Raw genomic sequence first — 16694 nt, forward strand, 5'->3', positions numbered from 1 at the left:
ACCAGTCATCTGTTCTCGGGCACTCAGGTTTTTTCCAGATTCTGGCTATTGTAAAGAGTGCTGCAATGAACAAACTAATACAGATGTCACTTCGACTATACATTTTTGCCTCTCTGGGATATATTCCCAGGAGTGGTAATGCTGGGTCAAATGGGAGCTCAATTTCTAATTTTTTAAGAATCATCCATACTGTTTTCCAAAAGGAAAACTGAACCAGTCTGCATTCCCACCAACAGTGAAGGAGTGTCCCTTTCTCACCACATCCGTGCCAGCATTGGTTGCTTCTGTTCTTTTGGATGTGGGCCAGTCTCTGAGGTGTGAGATGGTATCTCATTGTGGTTTTGACCTGCATCTCCCTGATGATTAATGATGTGGAACATTTTCTCATGTGCTTTTTTGCCATTCGGATTTCTTCTTTGAGAAAGTTTCTGTTCATTTCATTACCCCATTTTTTATGGGGTTGGATGTTTTCTTCTTGTGGAGTTCAACCAGTACTTTATATATCCTTGATATCAACCCCTTGTCAGATGTGTATTCGGGGAATATCCTTTCCCATTCTGTAGACTATCTTTGTATTTTGGTCACTGTTTCTTTGGAGGTGCAGAAGCTTCTTAGTTTAAGATAGTTCCATTTATCTATCTCTGTTTTCACTTGCTTGCCAGTGGCGTGACATCTTTGAAGATACCATTAGCTTCAATGTCATGGAGGGTTTGCCAACTTTGTCTTCAATGTACCTTATGGTTTCCGGTCTGATCTTGAGGTCTTTAATCCATTTTGATCTTACTTTTGTACATGGTGTTAGGCAGAGTCCATTTTCTTTGCATGTATCCGTCCAGTTTTGCCAGCACAATTCGTTAAAGAGCCTTTCCTTACTCCACTTCACATTTCTTGCACCTTTATCAAAGATTAGATGATCATATGATTGAGGGGAGATGTCAGTGTATTCAATCCTGTTCCATTGGTCTGAAGCTCTGCCTTTGTTCCAGTACCATGCTGTTTTAATTATTACTGCTTTGTAGTAGAGTTTGAAGTTAGGGAGGTTTATTCCTCCGATTTTCTTTTTGCCCAAAAATTGCTTTAGCTATTCGTGGGGGCTTATTATTCCATATAAATTTCAGGAGTGTTTGCTCCATTTCTTTGAAGAATGTCATGGGTATCCTTATAGGGATTGCATTGAATTTATACAATACTTTTGGTAGTATTGCCATTTTGCAATGTTAAGTCTCCCAACCCATGAGCAGGGAATATCTTTCCATTTCCTCATGTCCTCTTTTATTTCCTGAAGTAGCGTTTTGTAGTTTTCTTTGTAAAGATCCTTTACTTCCTTAGTTAAGCTGATTTTTAGGTACTTGATTTTCTGGGACCCAATTGTGAATGGGATTATTTTTTTTTTTAATGTCACTTTCTTCTCTCTCACTGTTTCCATATAGGAAAGCCATGGACCTTTGGGTATCGATTTTATAGCCTGAAACTTTACTATACAAGTCTCTTGTTTCTAGGAGTTTCTTGTTGGAGGTTATAGGGTTCTCTAAGTATAGTATCATATCATCTGCGAATAGTGAGAGCTTGATTTTTTCCTTTCCTACCTGAATGCCCTTAATATCTTTTTCTTGCCTAATTGCTATTGCAAGTACTTCTGGTACTATATTAAACTCCAGACTCTTTTCTATCACAACTATGCTATTTAGAATTTCTGGATGCCAGTAAAAGTGTGAATGGTAGTGTGTGTTAGTTTCAGCTAATGGGCATATCATGGTGTAATAACTTCTCTCTCTAAAAATGAATTTAGTTTCAGAGATTATCTATGATGGTTTAATGGAGGAGTACTAATTATTCACCTTCATTTTTAAAATATTATTTTGAATTCTGGCTTTCAAGTGCAAAATTAAAATCCTTTCTCAAAGAATTCTCCAAATATTGAAAGTGCTGCATCCAAGTTCTGAATGTTCTAACTCATGAAATTATAATAATACAAACAATTTCTCCTGTACTTACAGTACTAAGAATGAGCATATTTTCTATTTTATTTGATATTTGTTATCTTTCTTGTCAATTCTAATGATCATTATTTTGCAGTAGGAGATCATTATACATCAAATTGTACAGGTACAGGCAGCTGTGTTACCCTGAAATTCATGCTGTGATAACAAAGAGAAGATCAGGTTAGCAAAATTATTTACAATATCACACAATTGTTGTTGCACGGGATATAGCACAGGGGGAAAACCTTGATTTCATCCCTAACACCACGTGGTCACTTTTCACAAGCATTGTGGAGAGGGGCGGAGAAATTAAACCCAGGTCAGCCGGGTCGGCTGTGTGCAAGGCAAATGCCCTACTGCTGTGCTATCGCTCCAGTCCACCATATTACTAAAACATGTTATTTGTAGGATGACTTCCATTTTGCCAACTTTCCACTTAATTTGAAGTATTGTGTGTATAGTGTGAACAAGATCAAGTATCAGGATTTGTTTTTTATTGTTATTGTTTAAATAATGTCATTACAATAGTACTAACTTTTGTGGTTTTGATGTACAGTTACTGTACCTTGTCCCTCGTCCCCACCGAAGAGACTACAATCCTCCACCATTGCCTTCATTTCTTCTAGTCTACCTCTTCTTTCTCTACCCTACTTCCCTCACTAGGTGTTAACCTGTTTTTTTTAATCTAAAATTTAGAAGTCTGCCATCCTTCAGTACTTTTCCCCTTGTTCTTTTACTGTAAATACTGAAGGAGGAGTGAGATCATCTATTATTTGCAATTTTCCCTCTTACTTTTATTTGCTTAAAAACGATACACTTCAATTTCAACCAACTTTAACTTCAGGTTCAACTCATCAGTAAACTGTGTGATTTTATCTTTTTCTTATACCTGTATAGTATTCCATTGTCTGCATAAACAACAACTTCTTTATCCTGTTTTTGTTAGGTAGGGACTCTGATTTTCTCATAGCATTTTAAGCAATGTAATAAGTTTCTATATTTTTAACTCAGCAACTTGAGTATTCTCTTCTATGATGTCCAAACCATGTAAGAGTGGACTTAATCACTTAATCACTTAACTTCCCGTTAGTCGTCGATTTGCTCGAGCAGGCGCCAGTAACGTCTCCATTTGTCCCTGTCGCGTGCTAGTGTAGCCCAATGGCATCTCTTCGCTCCGGGAACATGGAGGGCCTCAAACCGATCGTTCATGACCTTGACAAAGAAGTCTGACCATCTGGTAGGTGGGCGGCCACACGGTCTCTTGACATCCCGTGGAATCCAATCAGTAACAGCTCTAGTCCAACGGTCGTCTTTAAATCTCATTATGTGACCAGCCCATCTGATTTTCGACACCTTGGCAAATGAGACAGCGTCCCTGATCCTTGATCGTCGACGGATGTCAGAACTCCGGATTCGTTCTCTCATTTGAGTGAAACGTGATATTCCAAGCATAGCTCTTTCTATTCTTCTTTGGGAGACCTGAATGGCGTTCTCATCTTGTTTGCGTAGGGCCCAGGTCTCTGAGGCATACGTTAATGCAGGAAGAACAGTGGAATCAAAGAGATGTGCCCGGAGCCGGAGGTTCTTCGTCCTCTTAGCTATTTCTTCGACGTTCTTGAAGGCGTTCCAAGCCGCTCTCTTCCTCCTGCGCAGCTCGGGTGCCAGGTCATTTGTCATGTTGACCTCTCGACCTAGGTAGACATAGCTGTTGCATTCGGAGATGGTCGTTCCATTGAGAGCGAATGGGGCGTCAGGAACAAGGCTGTTTCTCATAAACATTGTCTTCGTAAGATTCAGCTGTAGTCCTACCTTTCCACACTCACGGTCAAAGTCGGCCAGCATTTGTGCCGCTTGGCTGATGTTTGGTGTTATTAAAACAATGTCATCAGCAAAGCGGAGGTGGTGTAGTTGCCAACCAAGAGTGGACTTAGCTCCATATAATATTACAATTTCCTTCAGAATTTGCTGATCACAAAAAATGATTTAAATTTTCTTTCAGTAATTTATGAAAACTTGAATTATTCAATATACTTATACTATTAGATTTCTAAATGTTTTGGTGGGGGGTGGTGTACCATATCTGGTGGTCCTCAGACCTTAATCCTGGCTCTGCAATGAGGGATCACTTATCTTGGGTCTCACATGATCATATGGGGTACTAGGAATCTAATTCAGATCAGGCATCAGTAAGGCAAGCACCTTAATCTCTGATGGATCACTTCAGACTCTCTCTGAAGTGTTTATTGTCTCTAAAAAAATTAATCTGAATCCCAATTTAAATTTGTTTTCCACTATTACTTGTTATTAATATTTTACAAACCATGAATAAAAAACAAATAATATATAAATTAATGAAAATATTTAATAATAGTATTGAAATAGTTGAACTGGAGAGATAGCACAGCAGGTAGGATATTTGCCTTGCACACAGCTGACCTGGGTTCGGTTCCTCCATCCCTCTTGGAAAACCCGGCAAGCTATGGAGAGTATCACGCCTGCATGGCAGAGCCTGACAAGCTCCTTGTGGTTTATTTGATATGCAAAAATAGTAACAAGAAGTCTCATAATGGAGACATTACTGGTGCCCACTTGAGCAAATCAATAAACAATGGGACTACAGTGCTAGAGTACTACAGTGTATTGAACTTGTTTCTGGTAAAGAAATACAAGAGTTGTAGTTCATATGTATTATAATAATACAATAATGCTAGTAGATTCTATTCATCTTAAACTCAGGCAACTTTTCTGAGTTTGTCTTTGTTGTATTCTTTCTAATTAAAAATAGTATGCAAACACTATACTTTCAGGGATCATTTCTATAGTGTGTTACTAGAGAAGTTTCTCTGATCGTGTAGAGCACCGGGAACCTTGAAGAGGAGGCAGAGCATCCTTCCCCGAGTGTGAAGCCAGGTTCTAGTGTTGCTTCTGCAACTGCCTTTTACCATTCATGATCAAGTTCTTCTCCTCCCTCGGAAGAGTGAGAGGCTGAGGAGGGCAGCCTGAGTTGCTAAAAAAAAATCAGTATATAGCATTGATTAAAATTTATAAATATAAATATGCACAGACCGTAAAAAAATTCATAGTGAATTCAATGGAAAAACAATTTATAATAACTTTAGGAGAACTCTCATAAAGAATGATATTTTTCCATTTCCATTCCATAAATGGTATTCATATCAGAACAATGACAAAAATATTTATTCTGTGTTTAGTTAGCAAATCTTATACAGAATTTAAATTTTCTATGATTTCTGACTGTGCACACTTTCTAGAGCACAAAGCTGGTTCCTAGAGCACAAACCCACAAAAAATTTAGCAGTTATGTGTTTAGTTTTTAATTTATTGTCTTGTGCTTAATTTTTAATTTTAATTTATTGTTGTTTCTATTATTATTATTATTATTATTATTATTATTGTGGTTGTTGTTGTTGCTATTCAAGGACTGGAGCGATAGCATAGTGGGTAGTGTGTTTGCTTTGCATGCAGCCAACATGGCTGACCCGAGTTCGATTCTTCTGCCCCTCTTAGAGAGCTGAGCAAGCTACCAAGATTATCTTGCCCACACAGCAGAGCCTGGCAAGCTACCTGTGTCATATTCAATATACCAAACACAGTAACAGCAAGTCTCACAATGTTACCGGGGCCTCTCAAGCAAATTGATGAACAACAGGAGAACAGTGACAGTGACGGTTACTATTCAAGCAACATCTTATGGTTCTAGGAACCACTAGTTTTGTGCATGGCATGACTGAGTATCTATACAGTTCTGAGTAATGAACTCAGAGTTTCATATATGCAGATAATGTGGTTTTAACTCTATCTATCTCCCTGGCCTCTAGTTTGTCTCTCTTTAAATCAAAAGAAAATATACAAATATATACTCATAAAAGAAATGAACTTCACAGCACAGCGAAATATCCTTCACAAAATATCCTCAGATTGCTAAAAAGTTTTGCTACCTCCTGTAAGTCAGCACTAATGCTCAGATTTTATGTTTCTAGTAAATATTTATGTTGTTCATTGGATACCGAAATATTCAGATTCTTCTTTAAAGACTTCACACTTCATATCCCTGGTTGTTAAAAAGTTCTCAGCTGAATTCCTCTCTAATAGTGACCATTTACTGAATAAAACTCATCTCACCCAAATTTGTCTCATCTGAGGACACTCTATATAAATACCTATTTTATGTAAAAGTATAAAATTGTTGTGATTTTGCCGCATTTGGAATGCCTTTAAAGCACATTCCTAAAATATATCTGGGATTTGTCTAAACTTTCTCTCAAAACTGCTACGGTTTAATTTATTCCTCTGCCAATTCTGTTGCACTTACTCACATACATTGAACTTGAAGACTTCTTTTTTAAAAAACAAAATTTATTCTCTAAAATTCTATTTCTGGGATTGGAGAGATAGTACAGCAGATAGGGTACTTTTCTTTCATAAAGTCAATCTGGATTGGATTCTGGCATTCTACATGGTTTGCCAAGCCTTGCCAAGAGTTATACCTGAGCACAAGGTCAGGAGTAAACCCTAAGCACAGTTTAGAATGCCCTGAAAACAAAATATTAAAAAAATAATGAAATATAATAAGAATTGACTTCTGTGTTTCCAAAGGAAAAACATCTGGATAGACATAAGTCTACCTCCCCACAAAAAAGAAAGCAAACATTTACAAATTATTTTGTGAATTATTACAAAATTTTACTATAATGAATTTAAAAAAAGCAGAAATATAAAATAGAAATTGACAACAAATCATGTACAGATTAACTGGTAATCCGTCTCATATTATTTAATTCTGAAATTATCATTTGCAGAGAAATGGAATAGAGGTGGTTTGCTGTTGAACATAAAAACTCTATCATCTAAGCAGTATAATAAAAATGCAGGAGATTATGAGATTTTTTTAATTTAAAATAAAAATCAGAGAACAAAAATAATATTAAGGGCTGTTAGTTTCCAATTAAAAGCTGCGATTGAATTTGACAAAACATTTCTGTTTGTAAAGAATAATTTTTCATTTCCTCTAGTCTGACAGTTGGAGGAAGATTATTGTACATAGGAATCGCATAATTACATAACTCTAAAAAGCTTTAACTTTTCTCTTCCCATGTTCTTTCTTCTGAGCTTTCTAATCACTGAGGTATTACTTTAAATTTTCAATTGTCATTCTTTCAATCTCTCTTCTGATTTACAAAGGTCAGGAGGATGTTAACTTGTCAGTTGGAATGTTAGCCACTCTTTGTGAAGACATCAAGACAGAAACTTTCAAATGGGAAATCCTCTCTAACACTATCCTCTCAGTTTGACATCCTTCTAAAATATGTGTTTTTTTTAAATAATCCAGTGGTTATGGTTGCATTAAGGTAGGTTTTGTTTATACTTTTTACAATTTATGGTTACTCCAGGAGTGCTTATGCAATTTAAACTTATTCAGTATCACACAGATCACAGTCCTCCCGTTGTTCATCGATTTGCTCAAGCGGTCCCAGTAACATCTCCATTGGAGACTTTGTTGTTACTGTGTGTGGCATATCGAATACGTCACGGGTAGCTTGCCAGGCTTTGCCGTGCAGGCTAGATACTCTCGGTAGCTTGCCGGGCTCTCTGAGAGGGGTGGAGGAATCAAACTCGGGTCAGCCATATTGGCTGCATGCAAGGCAAACGCCCTACCACTGTGCTATAGCTCCAGCTCCAGTGCATGTGTATATATATATATATATATTAGATTTGCCTCTAAGATTGGTCGCCTCCTACTTTGAACCCCATCAAATGTGGTGCCTGACTCTTGGAGTATGAGTGGTTGAGGTATGAGATATCCAGGAATAGGTTCACTTGTGGGTGAGGCTCAGCATCAGTGTGTGGAGAGCTGCGGAAAGCATGGCACCAGTTCAGTTCTGGAGGTTTTCGGCTGCTGGGGCTGGGTCCCTTGGGGTGGGGAGAGGACTCACCCACCCCCTCCCAGGCACCCTGAGTGAAACAGTCTGGCCTGGGGTCCAGCAGCATGGTTATGGTCAGCGGCATAATATGCTCCTTTCTGGGAGAGAAGGACATGTCGTCTCCCATCCGTTTTATTGGGGGAATTATCATGCCTTATATTTATAATTCCAACTTTTTATAGAATTTATTGTTTGTTACATAAAAGTATCATTATATATGGTAAAGATAAAAATATAAAAAAGGTCTTTAAAATGTTTGTTTCTCATTTCTTCCATGTGATTTTTATCTACTGATGGATTTTTATAATTTTATATATTTTCTCATTATTAACTGAAAATGAGACAAGCTCTAATAGTAGCTTAGATATAGCATGCATTGTATTTTTTCACAATAACAAAAGTTTTTATAAATATTAAATTAAAATGCTTTTTTATCTATAACATTTAAACTTTTTGCGTCTATTTATTTGTTTATTTATTTATTTTGGGGGGGATCGAGACTCTGCCATGCTCAGGGTTTAATCTTGAATCTGTGTTCAGGGATCACTCCTGGTATATTTAAAGACACTATATTTAGTACAAGGAATTGAATCTAGTCCACTATCTCTCCATTCTCAATCATGCTGTTTCTCAATAAAATATGCAATGGGTGTTGAAGTTTACAAAATGATTTTTCAATATCTATTGAAATTATTGAAAGTGTTTCCTTTAAATCCATTATCTCTTTTTTACAATAGGTTTCCAGTGAAAAACCAACTTTATTGGGCACCAGTAATGTCTCCATTGTGAGACTTGATGTTTTTTACATATTGAACACACCCCGATAGCTTGCCATAAACACATTCATTATTTATTTCATTATATTGCTATATTTAAAACCTTCATGTTACAACTTATAATAAGGCTCAGTGGTAGAACAGATGCATATAATGTGTGAGAGTCTGGTCAATTTTTGGCACAAAATTATATATAATTACAAGTGAGCTAGTTTTGAGAGTACACATTTTAATGAGTATGTTATTATATGTTATTTTGGTTTGAGTTCATTAATCTCAGAAATATACTTATTATTATTATTTTGCTCTAATAGAACATTTTTGCCCTATGATCTGATATTGAGTGGGTGGGATTCCACTGGCCTTGTACTCAGGGATTATTCCTGTCTCTGTACTCAGGGGTCACTCTTGGTGATGTTCAAGGGACCACAAGTGGTATTGTGAATTGAACTGGGGCCAGCTACCTAGAAAGACAAATATCTCAACCTCCACACTTTCTAATCCATTCCAATGTGTTTATTTCATCTTTTTAAGTTTGAATGAAGCATTCCTAAAACTGAAAAGGAGAAACCTAATGAGATCCCATTATATTTAGAAAGAAAGTGACCAGAGATACTCCGGATTACTCTGCGAAGAGGTTGAATTAAGTGTTTAGTCATTTTATATATTACTTAACATTGCATAGAATTACCAAGATAGCCATTATATAGATTCATTTGTCAGTTCATTTTCATTTACAGAGAACGTTCATTTGTTCACTATGGCCTTTAAAAACATATATAATAAGGATCTCAAGTGAATTCTAGAAGAATAGATCTTTTTCTTGCTGAAAATATCCCTCCTCGCAAAAAAAAAATAAAATGGAGGAAAAAGCTGAACAGACACTTTCTCAATAAGACAGATGAGTAATGGGTATATGAAAAAAGTGACTTTCATAACTTTGTAATCAGAGAAATTCAAATTAAAGCAACAATGTAATATAATACCACCTGAGTGAGATTGACTTGCATCAAAGAACCAGTACTAATGGGAATGTGAGAAAAAAAAAGGAACTTTCATGTGCTAAGTTTTATTGATGAAAATGTCTTCTGGTTCAATCTTTATGGAAAATTGTATGTAGATTAGTAAAAAAGTAAGAATTGACCTACTATATGACCTAGCAATCCCACCCCTTGGCATCTACACCAAGTTGTAGTGTATTAAATTTATTCTGTGGTGTATATAAATATCAAAGTGATATTTGAACTCCAGTGCTCACTGTATCACTGTGCACTATGGCCAAGATCTAGAAACAAAATTCCCCAAAGCAGATTATTGGATAAAAAAATTGTAACACACATATCTATCTACCTATCTATCTATCTATCCATCCATCTATCTATGTGTATATTTATTTATATACATACATATATATATAGGGTGGATGGCAATGGGAAGGACATTGGTGGAGGGATGCTGAAAGCCGGTTGTAAGTAATCTAGTGTTGAAATATTGCATATCCAAAACTTTATTATTAGCAAAATATTGAATATTATTTCAATATAAACACATTTAAAACATATTTACACATATTTAAAATAAACATATAGAGATCAAATAATAATATTTAAATTATGGTATCTAGATAAAGACTGAAAAAGAAGTGAAAAATTCATTCAATGTTTATTCTTAAAACAAAAAGAAGAGAGTTATCTATTTCTGCAAGTTCCCCAAAGTAACCCTGAGATATAATTATGAAGGATTAAAACTTGGAAATTAGTCTGCATGTAGGTTTTTGTTTTGTTTTGTTTTATCATTTTTATGATTATAATGTTGTTCACAATAATTTTAGAATTATTAGAATTCAATATTCTAACATCAATCCCACCACCATTATACCTTACAACGACATTTTTTTTCTAAATTTCCCACCACCACCCAAGCCTGCCCCAATGGCAGATCCTAAATAATTTATTTTGTATTGTTTGTTGAATAATCTGCTAAAAAATGTTCCATAAAGCTGTCCTTAGGGGAAAGTGTATGAAGATCACCTTGGAGTCATTAAGTCCTTGTATAAAGGAATACTAAAATGCTGTTATACATTGAGTCTTTTGCACATATGTATATATATTTGATGGAGATCAGTTGCCTTCTATTTTACACACACTCATATGTGGTGTGCACTCTTGGTACACCAGTGGTGTAGAATATGAGATGCTCCAGGAATTCTAAAATTTTAGATAGACGGAGACAGCTGGAGTTAGATTTTTAAACTGTATGACTTTGAGGTCTGGAGGCATCTTTGCAGCTTGTTATTCTTTTTCAGATTTATGTATTTATTTGTGAGATTCTGTATCATTGTTATTAATGAGCTTCTATGGTGCCCAGAGGCAGTTTGTGGGAGTAATTGTCAGGATCCCAGTAGAACAGGGAGATGAGTCTTGGGGTGGGGTAGGGGTGGGGGTGCAGGGATCAGCATTCCCTACTCCATGCAAGCCTGGAGATTTCTTTCACTAAACCTGAGTTTTTCAGCTGATTCATTCTCATGCGTGAGTGTATTTAGTTTTGTGCACATAAAATACTAAAACTCAAAAGATGCTTTTTGTGCTGTGTCCATCTCTTCAGAGTGGCATACTTTCTTAAGACTTCATGTACCCAAGCTATGAAGATATTGCCATAATCTCTGCCTACAAGATAATATGTTCTGTATTTAAATGTCTAAGAATAAAAAGCATTTTTTTACAACTGCTCAGTAATTTGGCCTATAAAGATTAAAAGTATTTTCTTTAGAACTTAAAATGTGACCATTATTTATATCCATCATTTTCTAGAAATTCAAAGACTGATTACGTATTCTGTATTGTGCATTTTTTATTAACTCACTCCCATCCCAAATTTTCAAGACTAATTTTAGTTTAATTTTCAAAGATTTCATTCATTTTAAGGTAGGAACTTCATCTTTAAAAACATCTTTTTTGTTCTTGTTTTATTTTCCTCTCTATTTTCACTTGTACTAATGGCTGTTATGTAGTCTAACTAGTTGCTATAGTTGTCATTTTATTTCTGATTTTCAATTTATTGTGTTTCTGATCTGTGTTCTATGAAATAGTGCCAAAGTTAATATCTAACACAGAAACTGAATTAAATTATATCTTAACGTTTGAAACATTCTCAAGAGAAATTTGTTATTCTGTTAGTCCCTAGCAGTTTGACAGAGGTAAATTTGTTTTTCATATTTGGATTTTTTTATGTTTTTATTTCTGAGTTTTGCTATATGATCTATTTCAGTGTGTAATTCTTTAATTGAATGCTTTTATTGATATGCAGATTAAATTTTAAATTTATTTTTGTTTTTAATGAATATTTGGCTTTCAACTATTTTAACAAAATGATGAAGAATTATTGAAATACGTGTATGCCTGAAATGTTTTTGGATTTAACTATAAAACTCATTTTTAAATTTGATTTCAATCACTGAGGCTTGATATGGTTGTAAGGATTTCTGCACACAATGTTTCAACATCACACCCTTTATCAGAGTGTCTACCTCCTTGCACCAATGTCTCAGGTTCTCCTCTCAACCCACTGCTTTGTTGTCTCTTTGCCATGGCAAGGTCAGTTCTGTAGATGACTTCTTAGTTGTTTTTTGTTTTTTCCTTTGTCCACTGTTATTCCCTTACTAACCTACATCATAATCCATATAGAGAAAGATAGATCTTTTTCTATCTCATTCTCTTCTTCTGACTATCTTCACTCAGCATAATGTTCTTTAATTCTGTCCATCACTGTATCACTGTCACTGTCATCCTGTTGGTCGTTGAATTACTCGAGTGGGTGCCATAATGTCTCTAATTCATTCCAGCCTTGATATTTTAGCAGCCTCTTCTTACTCGTCTTTTTCCAATGATTGGAGGCTCTTTCAGGGTCAGGGGACTGAGACCTATTGTCATTACTGTATTTGGCTTGTCAAATCTCCATGGGGAGCTTGCCAGGCTCTGCCCATGCAGGAGGGATACTCTAGGTAGCTTGCTGGACTCTCCAAGAGGCATAAGTGGGTAGGAAATGTCTTGTAATGTGTCGTGCAGTCACAAAGGTCTGTCCATATAGTACCAAATTGCATGATTTTGTCTTTAAGTTAAGTAGTAGTCCATTATGTATATGTACTACAGGTTCTTTGGCTCAAGGAACAGATGCCCAGAGTTGGAATTGCTTGGTCAATTTTTCATTTCGTGAGAAGTGTCTTCAGTGCTTTCCAAGTTTGCATCAGTTAACCAGCAGTGGGTGACAGTTATCTTTTCTCCTTCATCCATGATAACATTCACTGCTTTTGTTCATTTTAATGTACATTTGTCTCACTGGTTAAAAGTGATATCTCATTTTTTAAATTCATTATTCTTATATGTGATGTAGAGCATTATTTTCCTTCATATAACTATTAGCTCTTGTGTATGTCTTCTTTGAGACAATTTCTTTACATAATCTCTTCTTTCCCAACCTGCTGCCCACCCCCGCCTCCACCTTTTTTTGTTTGTTTTAGTTTGTTTTAGAGACAGAGCTGGCTGTGCTTAAGAATTACTCCTGGCTCTGCACCCAATCATCATACCTGCTGCGCTTGGGAGATCTTATAGATATTCTCGGAATGAACTGGGGTCAGTTGCATGCAAGGCAAGCACCTTACCCTTTCAACTATCTCTTCTGCATTCTCCCAATTTTTTCATAGGGTTTATAATTGTTGTTGCCTTGTTAAGTTTTATTAGTGCCTCACAATCTTGGATATTAACCTATATTATTATTCAAGATTTTATAGTTTCTGTATCTTGGCCATTGATGGGGTTACACGGCAGTTGGTGGGTGTAAGTGTCTAGCTACTATAAGATGGGGGATCTGGGTGGAGGAGGCCCAGTCCCAATCCGAGCAGGCTTGGAGATCTCAGCCCCAGATCCCTCAAACCTGGGTTCCTCTGTCAGTTCCTTCACACGTGAGGCTCATCCTAGCATGTGGAGAGTTGTCTCAGCATGGCTGTGGCTGGGTCCCAGAGGTCTTCAGCTGCCGGGGTTCTGATCAGGGTGGAGAGGGAAACTCAACCTGCCCCCCTCCAAGGGGCCCTGGTGAGGACAGCCAGGCGTGGGGGCAGGAGACTATGTTGTTCTTTTCCGGGAGCTTGGTTTTATAGTCTCTGGATCTTGGCCATTGATGGGGTTAAATGGCAATTGGTGAGTGTAACTGTCTAGCTACTCGAATATGGGTGATCTGGGTGAAGGAGGCCCAGTCCCAATCTGAGCAAGCTTGGAGATCTCAGCCCCGGGTCCTGCACACCTGGGTTCCTCTGCCAGTTCCTTCATGCGTGAGGCTCATCCTAGCATGTGGAGAGTACTCTCAGCATGGCTATGGCTGGATCCCAGAAGTCTTCAGCCTCTAGTGCTTTGCTCAGGGCACAGAGGGAAACTCAACCCACCTCCCTCCAAGGGACCCTGGTGAGGACAGTGACCTCTTATTGTCTAATTCTCGCTCTCAGAGAACGTGGCAAGCTACCCAGAGTATCTTGCCTGCATATATGCCTGACTGGGAAAACCTGTAAAGGTGATTAGAGGCTGCCCTAAAAGACTCCATCCCTCTTGGAGAGCCTGGTAAGCTACCGAGAGTATCCTGCCCAAAAGGCAGAACCTGGCAAGCTACCTGTGGCGTACTCGATATGCCAAAAACAGTAAGAATGATTTGGTCCTTGTTCCCCTGACCCTGAAAGAGCCTCCAATATGCCATCGGGCTGCACTAGCACATGACAGGAATGAATGGAGATGTTACTGGTGCCCTCTCGAGCAAATCAATGAACAACGAGCTGATATTTATAGTGATACTGACTATTCAAAATATTTTTCCCGTAAGGGCAATATTCCTTCCTAATCTGTGAGGTGTATTTTTTAAATATATTTATTTATATTTGGGTTTTGGTCTGCACCTAGAGATGATAAGGGGTAACTCCTGGCTCTGCACCCAGGAATCACTTCTACCAATATTTGGGAGGCCATATGGAATGTCAGGAGTCAAACCTGAATTTTCAGCATGCAAGGCAAGTGCCTTGTCCTCTATTCTATCTCTCTCACCCAGAGGTCAGCTTTGATTCTGGTTATCCTTTATTTTATAGTTCAGAAGTTCTCCATTTGATTTAATTTGGCCTCATTTGATTTTCAAAGATAAACTAGTTGTTTATCTTTGCTTCCATTTGCTTGGCCAATGGCATTGGATCATTGAAGATGCCTCTAGAATATTTTTCTAGTACACTATAATCTTTGAACAAACTGAAATAAACTTTTAATATCTAAGAATAAATCTATGAAAAATAAAACTTCTGTAGGACATCTCTTATAGAAGAAAAAAATTTAATGTGTGAAAATCCTCATTGATATAGTATAAAATTGAGAAAATTACAATTGTTTAAGTACTCTACAATAAAATATCAGTAATCATCTTTTATTTTCAATTTTTGCGTTTATTACCATTAGGGAAAAATGCATACAATTAATAAATTTTATAACTCCACATATATTTGCGCTTACTAAAATGTTGCATTTTATTTATATAATTAATCTTGTGACCTCATAAACAAGATTTAAATAAATTTAATTTTTTATAATTTTTGCTTTTGATCACAACTCTAATTGTTTCTGGCTTACTCCTTCCTTTGCTCTCAATGATCATTCCTGAAGAGTTCAGGAAACCATATGGAGTGCCAAAGATTATACTTATGTAGACTGCATAAAAAGTAAGCTTCTTACCTATTATATTATCTTCCAAACCCATAAATATATTATAAAATTTATAAACACTTTCAAATGACTTACAGAACTTAATTCAAATAAACAAATTAAAATTTAAATGAATGTCAGAAAATATATCTACTAAGCACAGACTAAGATTAGATTGCATATGTTAAAATAATATTTAATATTTATCGTTTATTATTTCAACAAGCTGTAGAGTAAGGAAATTTAGAATTATTGAAAAATTGGCTGAGAGTTCTATTTAATATACTTAGTAGGTCATATTCCATTACTAATTAAGGGGATATTTATGTAAGCACTAGAGAAGACCATCACTAATACTATAGAAATATATGTGAAATAAATACATGCATATGTATGTAATGTTTTTCAATTTGTATTCTTAATGTATTTTTTATTACTCACTTTTCCTAAATTAATAAAGCAGTGCACACAATCTCACTTCTTGCTGCAATATTAGCAAATTGCAGGGCAAGGAAAACTAAAAATGAAGGTACATGCCAAAATCAGTGCATTAATGTATCTTACTCAAATTTAGAAAACTAGTCCTCTGTGAATAATTCAGTTTTAATATAATTTTATGCATATTTGCTAAACATGCTTACTATTAAAACCATCTATTGAATGCTGTTCATAGTCACTAATGTGGTACAATTTTATTGAACATTACACACATTTTTCTAATAGTGCTTAGATGTGGAAAATCTGTAAATTTAATCTCAGGAAAGGCAAAAAAGAAAAAATAACAAAAAATTCTATTCTCATATATTTAGACAGTGTTCTTTAAAGAGGTGAAAAAAATCATCTACTGACTTTTTTTAGTTCCACTTGTACTGTACGACTTTATTAATATTTATAAGTTGGATTAGTTCTCTTTTTCTAATAAAACAGTGAAAGAGCTCTGAAAACCTATATTGAACCCAGTGTTTCACAATAAATCTTTCTAAGGCTAGGCAAAGTTAGTGATAGTTTTTTATGCAAATACTTAAATGAATTGTATATTTTGTTTCATAAGATATTTTCTTGTAATTCATAGAATCAAATGAAAATACAAAAAAAGGTGCATGTTACTTCAAAAAGCTATATCATCTATTTTGTTATTAGATGAAGATCTGTAATTTTTATTTTCACTGAAAAATGCTTTAAAATGTTAACATGAGTCTTAGGAAAGTGAACATGATACAATATTTTTGTTGTGTATGTACAATTAAATTCAATGTGTACTAAAATGTTTAG

The 16694-nt window shown here is 35.8% G+C and overlaps 1 non-coding gene and 1 pseudogene across 1 annotated transcript; both read left to right on the top strand.

The window, feature by feature from the left end:
- Positions 1 to 16694, top strand: part of LOC130018083 (uncharacterized) — a 96428-nt pseudogene that overhangs the window by 35520 nt on the left and 44214 nt on the right.
- LOC130019577 (small nucleolar RNA U3) lies at positions 4774 to 4990 on the top strand. Its single transcript, XR_008791871.1, has one exon. It is a non-coding gene; the product is annotated as a small nucleolar RNA U3 (small nucleolar RNA).

The sequence above is a fragment of the Sorex fumeus genome, unplaced genomic scaffold, assembly GCF_029834395.1.
Source record: "Sorex fumeus unplaced genomic scaffold, SorFum_2.1 ptg000008l, whole genome shotgun sequence".
NCBI classification, from domain to species: domain Eukaryota; kingdom Metazoa; phylum Chordata; class Mammalia; order Eulipotyphla; family Soricidae; genus Sorex; species Sorex fumeus.